Below are 12,390 nucleotides of genomic sequence, written 5' to 3' on the forward strand. Positions count from 1 at the left end.
AGCCTTGTTTATCAGAACCAGCGTTATATTCATTACAGCAACATTTTAGTGACATCACAGAACAAATCATAGGTCACACGCAATAACACTTTACATAAAAGATTATTGTATCTTATGCTGATGATATATATATATATATATATATATAAAGTTTAAATGTTTTTTTTTTGGCATACAGATGATAAAACGTGTGAAAAAAACAAGTTAACTTTTTTTGTACAAGTTAATATGAATCTTTAGGGTCTAAATGAAAACTTTGTAATATACTTTTATTAAAAATTCTCATTAGTATTGTAAGAAAACACTAATTTTACCTGGTCAAAAACAGCTCTGTTTTCAGCACGCCGTTTCAGTGCATATGCCTTTAAATGATAATGAGCTTTTGCTCACTCCGCCCCTCTGTTCTGTGGGGCGTTTTGACAACGCACATGGAGTGTTGCCTTGACAACAGATGAGGGTATATTTTGGAGAAAGAATGGCAGCGGGAGTCTCTGAGTTGCATCTGTGCAACCCATAGTCAGTAAAAAAAATGGACACAGCGACCCCATTGATTTCAACGGAGAAGACTGAAGCCCAATTATTGCACTTCCTTCCTGATGGCTGGGCGACTGCGCAGGCTCAAACTGAGCTTGACGACAGTCTGACAGTTGTAAATCTTCTAGTAGCTGTGCCAAGACAAATCTGAATCACCTAGCTAATTCCTAAAAATTTTGTTGAAATATTTTCTCGCGTTGCTTTTATGGACTCTCTATCTATGGGCTTCTCCCTTGACTTTATGCCTCTATGTCCCCCCGATTGCCTCATAGACAGTAAAGATTGCCTGCGAGCTTCTACTCCTGTCTAAATGGTAACAAAGAGTATTAGACGGTGGGCCGAACGCTGCTATCTGCTTTAGTTTTTGAAATGATAGATCCTCGATGATAGAGTAGCTGCTTTTTTCACATAAACTAAATCATTTTTTTCTGAACACGTATCCGCTTGTTGGCAGTTTCAAGTCGATCATATTTTTTTGAAAACTAAATTTACGTTTAATAAACGTATTAGGCAAACGCGAGGGAGCACTATACATCTAACCAATCAAAAAACTAATTCTATCGTCACGTGACTAACCTCTGCCAATATAATTCGTTCAAAATATAGTGCCATTACCACGACTGTAGGGTTAGCGTTGCAAATGTGTTCTCTAGCTAGCTATCCACATCCATGAGTTCACACCATAAAATCTTCTCTAACGAAATCTACACAACCAAACATTTCCCAGCAGGAATCCTATCCGAAGTCGAGAAACATTAACAGCGGCATCCAATATTCCAGGTGTAATTAGCTCCGGTAATTACTGCTCTTTATACCTGTCTTATAATGTTAGCTAATGTCAGCTTAGTGCATGAACTCTGTAAATCGTTTAATACTTGTTAGAAATGACATACAGATCACAGAGAAGAAAACATTTGTTTTGAGGAGATACAGAGCTAACGTGTTAGCATGTAAACATTAGCTAGATGTAATTTTAGCTGTGCATGTTGACGTAAACACAGTTATTCTATCAGGCTGTAGCGCCGTAAATTAGGATATGAAAGACGATTACTAGACCTATGGAAGCCCGTTTCCGCCATAGTTGAGTAAAAAAAAGAGATTTTTTAAAAAAGAGAAACTTTCTCATAATTATGACTAAGTATCTCATTATATTGAGAAAGTTTCTCATAATAATGAGATACTAAGTCATAATTATGAGAAAGTTTCTCGTAATAATGACTTAAGTATCTCATAATAATGAGAAATTTTCTCATAATAATGACTTAACATCTCATTATTGTGAGAAACTTTCTCGTAATAATGACTTAACATCTCATAATAATGAGAAACTTTCTCATAATAATGACTTAACATCTCATAATAATGAGAAACTTTCTCGTAATAATGACTTAACATCTCATAATAATGAGAAACTTTCTCATAATAATGACTTAACATCTCGTAATAATCAGAAACTTTCTCATAATAATGACTTAGCATCTCGTAATAATGAGAAACTTTCTCGTAATAATGACTTATTTGCTCGCACTTCTACGCATGCGCAAAGCCGTGGAGCAGAAGGGAGTGCCACGCTAGCGACATCCGCTGGTCAAAGCGTATAAATGCATCACAGCAAACATGGCAGGCTCTGCAGTGAATAACATTAATGATAAATTATCAGTATATAAGACGGGCTTCCATACTAGATAGTCTATTATGCATTTGTAATATTCATTTGTATTTTTGTGTATGAACAAGCCGCAACACAGAAGGGTTCAGTGTTCTAAAAACGCGGCGCTCAATTGAAAATAAGTTCAGCTTATAAAAACACGTCTCAAGACCTTGCGTTTTCCCCATTCCACTGCCCACAGCCCACTTATGTGTAATGTCCCAAAGTCATAAACAACTTAATTGATATCGTATTGATATCTTCAGATGAACCTGCACATCAAATATCCTAGACGCATCCGCAAAATACGTGATATATTAACAAATATAACCATATATTTTATGAAGATAGACGTTACACTTAAACTTAACGAATAAATGTAATAATCCAACTTTAATCTGATAGTTTTGTAAATTCACGTAACACCATCGGTGTGCACAAGCAGGCGTCCTTCTTTACCATGGTAACCGTCCTGCTTCTGCTTTCCACTTTCACACTTTTTCGTGGGTATGGAAAAGTATGGAAGATACTGATGATTTTTAATTGATTTTATTTTATGATACTACAGATTGCACTTAGTTCACACTGACTTTAATGAAAACAACTGGTTTGCAGATCGTGCCATGTTTGCTGTGATGCATTTACACGCTTTGACCAGCGGATGTCGCTAGCGTGGCACTCCCTTCTGCTCCACTGCTTTGCGCATGCGTAGAAGTGCGAGAAAATAAGTCATTATTACGAGAAAGTTTCTCATTATTATGAGATATTAAGTCATTATTACGAGAAAGTTTCTCATTATTATGAGATGTTAAGTCATTATTACGAGAAAGTTTCTCATTATTACGAGATGCTAAGCTATCATAGTTAAGTCATTATTATGAGAAAACTTCTCATTATTATGAGATACTTAAGTCATTATTACGAGAATGTTTCTCATAATTATGACTTATCTCATTATTATGAGAAACTTTCTCAATATAATGAGATACTAAGTCATAATTATGAGAAAGTTTCTCAATATAATGAGATACTAAGTCATAATTATGAGAAACTTTCTCATTATTATGACTTGGATAATCTTTTTTTTCTCAACTATGGCGGAAACGGGCTTCGATACTAGAGAGAGATTAAAGTGGAAAAGATAACATTTATCATATAAGTTTACATCTACTAGCTTCATCACCTAATAGCTAGGCATGGAAGAGATAACATGTATTAAATAGTTTTACATCAACAGCAGATATCCTAATAGCTAGTCATGGAAGAAATACCATGTATTAAATAACATTACAATATTTATCCTTAATGTTGTATATTTTATCATCAAGTGTTTAGTGTATTAATTACTCATGACATAAATTTAAAAAAAATGTCTATCAACTACAAGCTGATTATCAAGTTGGATAACCACTTGTCTTCAATGGTATGTTTTTATTATTAATATTACAGTGTGATTACTGTATGCATTTTACCTATCCTCATCTAGTTACACTTTTTTTTAAAGGTGCAATGTGTAAAAATTGAGTATCTATTAACAGAAATGCAATATGACATCCATAACTATGTGTTCAGTGGTGTATAAAGAACTTAATTAATAAACCGTAATGTTTTTATTTCCTTAGAATGAGGCATTTATATCTACATAACTGCGGGAATCCCCTTCTATGAAGGTCGACAGATTGTGACGTCATGTTTCTACCGTAGCCGACAGCGAACAAACAGCGTTACAGAGCGTGTTTCGTCACTACCTTGAAAGAGAAGCAGCAGAAAGCTAGAAGCTAGCCATAAACAGCGTGAGTAATGACTTTTCCCTTGTCAGTGGTGTAAAATATGTAGTTGGATTGTTTCATGTAACTTAATTCTTCTCCCTCGCTGTGTTATGGCTTTGCTATGTGGGGACAAATGTGCTGGTTACGTTCGCGAGACAGCTGATTAGTACTCTTGTCATTGACCGTAAAACAGTTACAGGAATAGCCAACCCGTCGATCTTGGAAGCATTTTAAGTCGATCGAGTTTCCAAAATCAGAGAAAAAAAGCCTATTGTGTGTAGTAAATGGTGTCTAGGGGATGGGGAGGCGCGCGCGCTGTTACAATCACGTTATTTTTGCCACACGCACCATTGGGCTCATGCGGACGCGTCCAGTATAAACAAGGCTTAACGCTTTAACCAGCTCAGCCACAGTAACAGCTCATATTAGCCATCTAAACTTTTACTACCCTGTTAGAAAAAATATATAGTTGCATAGTTTCATGTGGTTCTTCTCCCTCGCTGTATTATGGGTTTGCTATGTGGGGAGAAATGTGCTGGTTACGTTAGTGAGACAATCAACTAATTACTATTATTATATTACGTATTAAGACCCTTGATCCTCACCTGACTATGGCTTTGTAAACTTTATCCATGATGTGGTTTATAATGGACTGTGGTACAGAAACCTGGTTTACTCTGGCTATTCTCTGCCGTCTCAGACGACGATGTTTGTCCCGTTTGAGACACCGTAGCTTCTTCGAATGGGAGGGGTGAGCAGTGGGCTGAGCCCTTAGTGTAAACTCGCAACCGAACCGCTAGATGTCGCTAAAAGTCACACACTGCACCTTTTAGTGCCTCATAAATGTAAATCCTCATTTATTAGACTGTGGCGGGAACCAATAATTTTCCTACACTGTTTACAACTCTGCTAATCTGTTTCCCCAGGTAATCCCAGATCCTCAACCCTGCTGTGAGACATCTTTTTGACCTAATCTGACTAAGCCCTGACACATCTATTCAGCTAAAACAATGAAAATTCCCTTTGTTTTTCACGGTTCATCATAAAACTCTTGTAATGTTTTGCTCATCTGATTGGAGCACATTTTCAGTCGCTATATGTTGAAAAATGTGTCTACTAGATGTTGCTGTGTCTATAGAACCCTTTTATTAGTTTACCTTGACTAAAATGCCAATTAAGACACAGGGCTATGTCTGGCCTTCCTCTTAATACATCCATGGTCTGGCCTGGCAGGGTTTACATGGGCAGGGTTTATTTTTTGTGTGCATAGTTTCAGAGGGATCTATTTATTGTTGTTAATATGATATGTTAAATGTTTTACCATTATATATATTACTACTATGGCCTGCTTGACCAAAATAGTTGAATTGTCATTAAGTTATAAAGATAGTCATGCTAAGATAATACAGCGTTAGCCTCATAGCATAATTGCCTAAGTCATATTTCAACGTTTTTGGTAAACACGAAAAAACACAATATTTAGAAATCACATTGTGATTTTTTATTGATATTATAACAGTACATTCAACCAGATATGTGACCAAGTATGCAAAAAGAAAAAGATCCATCACCAATTGCCTAACAAATAAAAGTGAATTAGGCAGAACATGCCATGACTTAGGCATTTTTTTATCTAAAATATAAATGCAAACATAACATAACAAAAGTTGTTTTTCTCTCCTAAATATAACCAAGATGTGTAACTTGCCAACCTTAACCAAGTTGTTTCTTAATGTCTAACCGTAACTACTGTTTTCCTTTTCCACCCTTAATCGAAGTTCCACTCAGGTGCTGTGCAAACATAACATAACCATAGTTTTTTTATTCTCCTAAATATAACCAAGATGTGTAATTTAACCCTAACCAAGTTGTTTCTTAATGTCTAACCTTAACCACTTTTCCTTTCCCACCAAGTTCTACTCAGGTGCTGTGCACACTCATTTTCACACTGTCTATTGATGAGGGAGGTTGTCATAGTGCTGGTGGGCCACTCTTGGTAGTACTGGTTTCAACTGGATGTTGATTCGCTGAGGCAGGTCCTCCCATTCAGACTCAAATTCCAACTTGTACCGGATTTGACCATCAGCCAAGTACTGGAGAGCCCGGAGGCCATGGACTGTGGGGTCACCAACCTTTTTACCTGGTCGAATATTGGTGACATAGGCCCCAGATAACTTCATGAAGTCATTGTGGTATAGTTGAGTCACCTTGTATGGGGATGGATGCATTCGTTCAGTCTCAAAGATGACAATGTAATCACGTGGAGTGTGAATTTCTTTGACGATGCGCCGCTCAATGAAGCTATGCATGGAGTCACACTCCATTTGTGTGTGCCCAGCAACCAGAAACTTCTGCTCTATGGTGACACCATGCTTCATGGCCCAATGAAGGTAGGTGTTGCTGATAGCACCACATCGATTTTGATACCCACAGCCATCACTCCAGACAATGACTTTCTCAATGTTTCCACCATGGTGGTGATGGCGCAATGGATAAGACACATGACTTTGGTGTGAGAGACCCGGGTTCGAATCCACTGTGAGAGACCAATGTGTCCCTGAGCAAGACACTTAACCCCTAGTTGCTCCGGAGGCGTGCAACCTCCGACATGTATAGCAAATGTAAGTCGCTTTGTCAGCTAAATGTAAATAAATGTAAATGTTTCTGTTGGCCTCTAGGATTGATTCGAAGTGTTTGGACAGCAGATGGGCAAAAAACTTACTGCTAAGGGAGCCTTCATGCTCTTCCCAAGCGTAACAATATCCATCTTTGTTGTTCATGTTGAAGCAAGTAAAGTTGTGCATCTGTAATTTAGTTTTGTAATACATGGTACTCGCTTTCGTCTGGGGGCACAAAAGAACGCATTGTAGGTCCATTGTCCACACTGAAAGTTTGTCACTGGACTCCTTTTTATCCTTAGCTTTTTCAGCTTGAGCCTGAGCCTTTAATTTCAAGTGAGTAGTAAGGGTATCCTGATCTGTATTTCCTACCTTGGTGCTGTCACATACATCACACTGGTCTTTTTTTTGGTATGAACACAGAGTAATTCTGCTCATTGAACACTTTTCGAAAATATGTCTCACTCACAGCACGTGCTCCATTTTCACCAGCAGTTTTCTGATATTCCTTGTGAAGATCACTTAGAACTGTTCCTGGCTCCAGGAACTTCTTTTTCTGATAGGAGGGAACCTGACGGCAATAATGGGATGGGACTGTAGGCAATCCAGAGAGCCATTCTTTCAGGAAGGTCTGGTCAACATCTGATATGGGCACAGTCTTGTTGTTCTTGGGTTTACACGGATCAGTTTTGGATTTCATGTCCACAGTTAACCATGATCCGATGGTTCTGGGGGCGATGCCAAGTGTTGAACAGAAAAGATTCTTACACACAGGTAGGGATGGGACGATTACCGGTTTCACTATAAACCACGATAAAATGTACTGACGGTTAGTAATATCGTTAAAAATTCAATTATCATTAAAACCGTGTTTGATTATCGCGATTTTAGTAACTCACTATATATCCTGTCAAGCCAGCAACAGTCTGACGCAGGCGCGCAATGTTGGGGTTTTTCTTTTTATTCGAGAAGGAATGGCGGAAGGCGGTGACTGTGTTTGGTGAGATTTTTCAGCCTTTTAAGAGGACCAAATCTGAGGTGTGGTCATATTTTGGCATTTACAAAAATCCGGAGGGAAACTTAATAGAGGATTGTCACTCTGTCTGCAGAACATGCACAAAAAAAGTCGCTGTGATAGGGGTAAACACTTCAAATCTGCCGAGTCGTCTTGTGTGACCTTCATCCACTGTTGTAGCGAACGCAAGGCAAGTTAACTTTGATCTCAATACTGAAACTACGTCTGGGAAATAATTGGGCACAAAATGTTGTTTTGAGTTTAAATATTTTATCTCACTCACTTGAAATAAACTTGAAGCTTCCGCGAAGAAAAGTTTGCAGCAAGTGGTTTTGAGCCAAAGACAAACGAACAAGTTCAAACAAGACTAGTAAGAGTGACATTTAAGAGATAATAATGCATATTCATTGTACACCTTTCTTCTGTTTTATGGTCACATTTTCAACTAGAGTCTGGATATACAGCTTGCGTGTCTACCAGGAGGGCATGGACCAGAAATTGTTGAAGATATCGGTTCTCTCCTCTTCAGTCAGTAGTTCACAACTTTGTTTCTCCGACTTTAAGCAGTGCTGTGATGTGCAGGGTGGACCCATGGTCTTTGGTGGTCTCTCCTGTCCCATTGTATTCTTGTAACTCTCCCCCTTAAGACGCTTCTCCTTTATCACCTCTCGCTTCCACGTATCTGGCCTATTGAACAGCAGCGGCTCCTGCATGTCCTTCACTGTGTTGAGCTGTGTCTGTATCACTACCATTATCTGGGCTGTCATCTTTCTCAGGTCTATAGTCCTCATCCAAGACAGTGTCATCGATTTCACTATTTGACGATAAATCAGGATCTGATTCAGCTCTGGAGGCTTTACTGGCTGTTTCCTCTTCTTTCTGTTGCCACTTGTCTACGTCATTACCTTCTTTCTCAGGTCTACTCTCATCTAAATCCTCTAACTCCACTACATTTCCTGACAATAAGGCAGAACATAAAGTGCTGTTGAATATTTTCAGTCCGCTGCCAGTCCGCTGTTAACAAAGCTGATTTCATTACATCTTTTTCAAGTCATTCAGGTCTCAGTCTATTGGCCCTGACGGAGACCTGGATCAGACCAGAGGACACTGTCACACCTGCTGCCCTCTCCACTAACTACACTTTCTCACACACCCCCATCTGACCGGAAGGGGTGGTGGTACTGGTCTGCTCATCTCAAATGACTGGAAATTTGATCCTTTACCAGCTCTATTTGACAACAGCTCATTTGAATCACATTCAATTACCATCACTAGTCCTATTAAAATCCATTTTGTAGTTGTATATCGTCCCCCAGGTCAACTTGGCAGTTTCTTAGAGGAGCTTGATGTGCTACTCTCATCCTTCCCTGAAGATGGTACTCCTCTTGTAATTCTTGGAGACTTCAACATCCACCTAGAAAAACTTCAGGCTGCCGATTTCCACACCCTGCTTGCATCATTTGACCTCAAACGAGTATCTACTGTGGCTACTCACAAATCAGGTAACCAATTGGACCTTATCTACACACGCTACTGCTCTACGGACAATACACTGGTCACTCCACTGCACACCTCAGATCATTTCCTCCTCACTCTCAACCTCAACCTGCCTCAGAACACAACACACACTCCTCCACAGGTCACCTTTCGACGGAACCTAAGCTCACTTTCACCCTCTCACCTATCCTCTTTGGTCTCATCCACACTTCCTCCACCTGATCAGCTCTCAACACTAGATACTAACAGTGCAACTGATACTCTTTTCTCCACTTTAACATCCTGCTTGGACAACTTCTGTCCCCTTTCCTCCAGGCCAGCCCGCGCCACACCCTCTGCCCCCTGGTTATCTGATATTCTCCGCGAACATCGTACTAAACTCAGGGGTGCAGAGAGGAAGTGGCGCAAATCGAAAGATCCGAAAGACCTGGGTCTTTATCAATCCCTCCTCTCTTCCTTCTCTGCTAATATCTCTACTGCTAAAATGGCTTACTATCAAAACAAAATTTTCAATTCTTCAGACTCTCGCATGCTTTTCAAAACCTTCTCCTCTCTTCTTAACCCTCCTCCTCCTCCTCCTTCATCAACCCTAACAGCTGACGATTTTGCCACATTCTTCATAGAAAAAACAACCACCATCAGCGGCCAATTTACCAATCCACAAACTGACACACACATTTTACCAACAAACGCACACATTCTACCCTCCTTCTCTCTACTTTCAGAGGCGGAAGTCTCTAAACTCCTCCTTTCCAATCGCCCTACTACCTGTCCGCTTGATCCAATCCCCACTAATCTACTTCAAGCCATTTCTTCCTCAGTTGTACCCACACTCACGCACATCATAAACACCTCTCTTCACACTGGTACTTTTCCCACAGCTTTTAAGCAGGCTTGAGTAACCCCACTGCTTAAGAAACCCAATCTAAATCCAGCACATCTAACAAGTTACAGACCGGTATCTCTTCTTCCATTTGTCGCGAAAACACTTGAACGAGTTGTTTTCAACCAGATCTCCTCCTTTCTTACACAGAACAACCTCTTGGACAACAATCAGTCTGGTTTCCTCCTCAGACTGATTGTGTTGTAACAATCAGTCTGGTTCCCCCCCATTGTGGGCCTATATTTATATATCTAACATAAATAAGACACTTTATCTTGGATATGGAGTGTTGTGTCCATGTTTACTAGCTGTACATCAAACAAACATCATACCCTTTTCACTAACAAGTTGGATCAAGTTTGTACAATACTCTTTAGAGTATTGTACAAACTTGATACAACTTGTTAGTGAAAAGGGTATGATGCTATTTGATGTACAGCTAGTAACATGCACACAACACTCCATATCCAAGATAAAGAGTCTTATTTATGTTAGATATATAAATATAGGCCCACAATCTATCGATGGAGATCGATCAACAACACGAAAAACGCGATCGGCCCCTATTTTTTACAGTCTATGGTTCGGCCCACAGTCTATATAGAAGTATCAAGAGGCGAAACTCCGTTGCAGTTTTGGTAACAGTCGCTAGATGGCGCTGCTGTTGCGCTGACGCCATTTTGGACTGAACCAACGGTTTTACCGTTAGCGCCATAGACATCATGATGTCTATGGTTAGCACAACTGTACAGCATTATGTCTGGAAATAATTGGAAACAAAGAAAACAGTGTTCTGCCATCAACTGCAACAACTACCAGTGTACAACCAATCAACTAGCATTTCATAGATTCTCCAAAGATCCAGAGAGGTAAAGTAGAAAAGTTTTTTTATTAACGTTAAAGTGAGCAGCGTACGTACGTCTCTATACGTAAATAGCGGCATATGGATGCAAGTTACAACATGAGTGCAGGGAAGTTGTGTGTGACAAGGAAAAATGCAAACACTCTCTTGTATACATGGTGAAACTATTCAATAGAGTCAGAATCCACCATATATTACGGACCCAAAATCGACAACTCTTAACGTTACAGCCCAAACAGAAGCGGAACAGAATTTTTTTTTCATCTGTAAATCTGCACATTACTCTCTTTCTGTTATCAAATGTAACATGTGTTGTACGAAGTTTTTTTTATCAGTCAAGATTAATTAAATTATAATAAAACTAAAGACTAAAACATAAAAGCTAATATACTTACCATTGCCATTCTATTTGTAGTAAATGTGTGCACTAGCACAATGTTTGATTTGTTGTGTGTACGTTAATGCAGCCAGAAATAATGTGATCTACTTGCCGTCACCAATTTTATTACTGATTATTTTGTGATGATCTTCTAATACTATTAAATATTCTCTCTTGACTAATGTGATGTCCCTTTCACCTAACTCACTGTTCATTGTGTTTTGGCTTCAATTAATTTGTTAATCATTTCACGAGGAACATGGGCTGTTGTTACTGGTGTTGTAAAATTGTGCTGTGTATGAAAACGGTTAGTTATCCCCTAAAGTTATTGGGTAAATAGCCTATTTGACAGCTTCGTGCTTTATGACGACATTGTTTAATTATAACCCGACCCATGAGCATTATTTTGTTGTACATTATTCAACACGCCGTGTTAGTTTAGGCTATGGAGATATTAAAAACTAGAAACTACTGTTTAGTTCCCTTAACCGTTTTTCAATTGGAACTGGTATCATTCAATTCTATTGAGAGTGAGGAGTCACGTGCCGATTTGGGCGGGGTCTGAGCCTGTCGGCCATGATGGTAGGAGATGCTATCGGTTGCCAGGGGCAACGCCTTCAGAACTTCACAGAGGCGCTACTAAACATTCCAGAGCTCTTTAATTTTCGCGCATTTATTATTTTCACGCATTTATTATTTTGGCGGGACAAAGACGGATCTACGAATATGAGGGGAAAAAAGGAAGAAAGTAAAGCAATGCAAAAAGATAAGGCGAAAGAAAAGGGACCTTACAGGAACAAGCTCACACCAAGCGCAAAACAGCGGTATTTGGAGAAGTAGCATCAAGATATTTGTTCTTTTGCACTAATAACAGTAGGCCTATTATTATTATTACTTTTGTTGTCCAAATAATATATATTCAGTTCTCAATAAATATTGTTAAGCCATATCAAGTTGTTTCAAGCATTTATTTCAAAGAAATAAAAAAGTAATGAACAAGGCACTCAAACAACACTTTTGCACATGTTCGTTAAGGCACAGCAGACAATCTTATCAAAGGCATCAGCCAACCAAGCAATCCAGCGTCTCGTCAGGTCAGAGACTTGCTTTCCCTGATGCTGTGTCCATTTCGGTAACCTAAAAAACTGTATTCCATTGTTCCTATGTTTTCCGTATGTATCGTGT

Source organism: Siphateles boraxobius, unplaced genomic scaffold (assembly GCF_051911475.1).
Source record: "Siphateles boraxobius isolate OS27281-9 unplaced genomic scaffold, OSU_SipBor_1 29, whole genome shotgun sequence".
Lineage (NCBI taxonomy): Eukaryota > Metazoa > Chordata > Actinopteri > Cypriniformes > Leuciscidae > Siphateles > Siphateles boraxobius.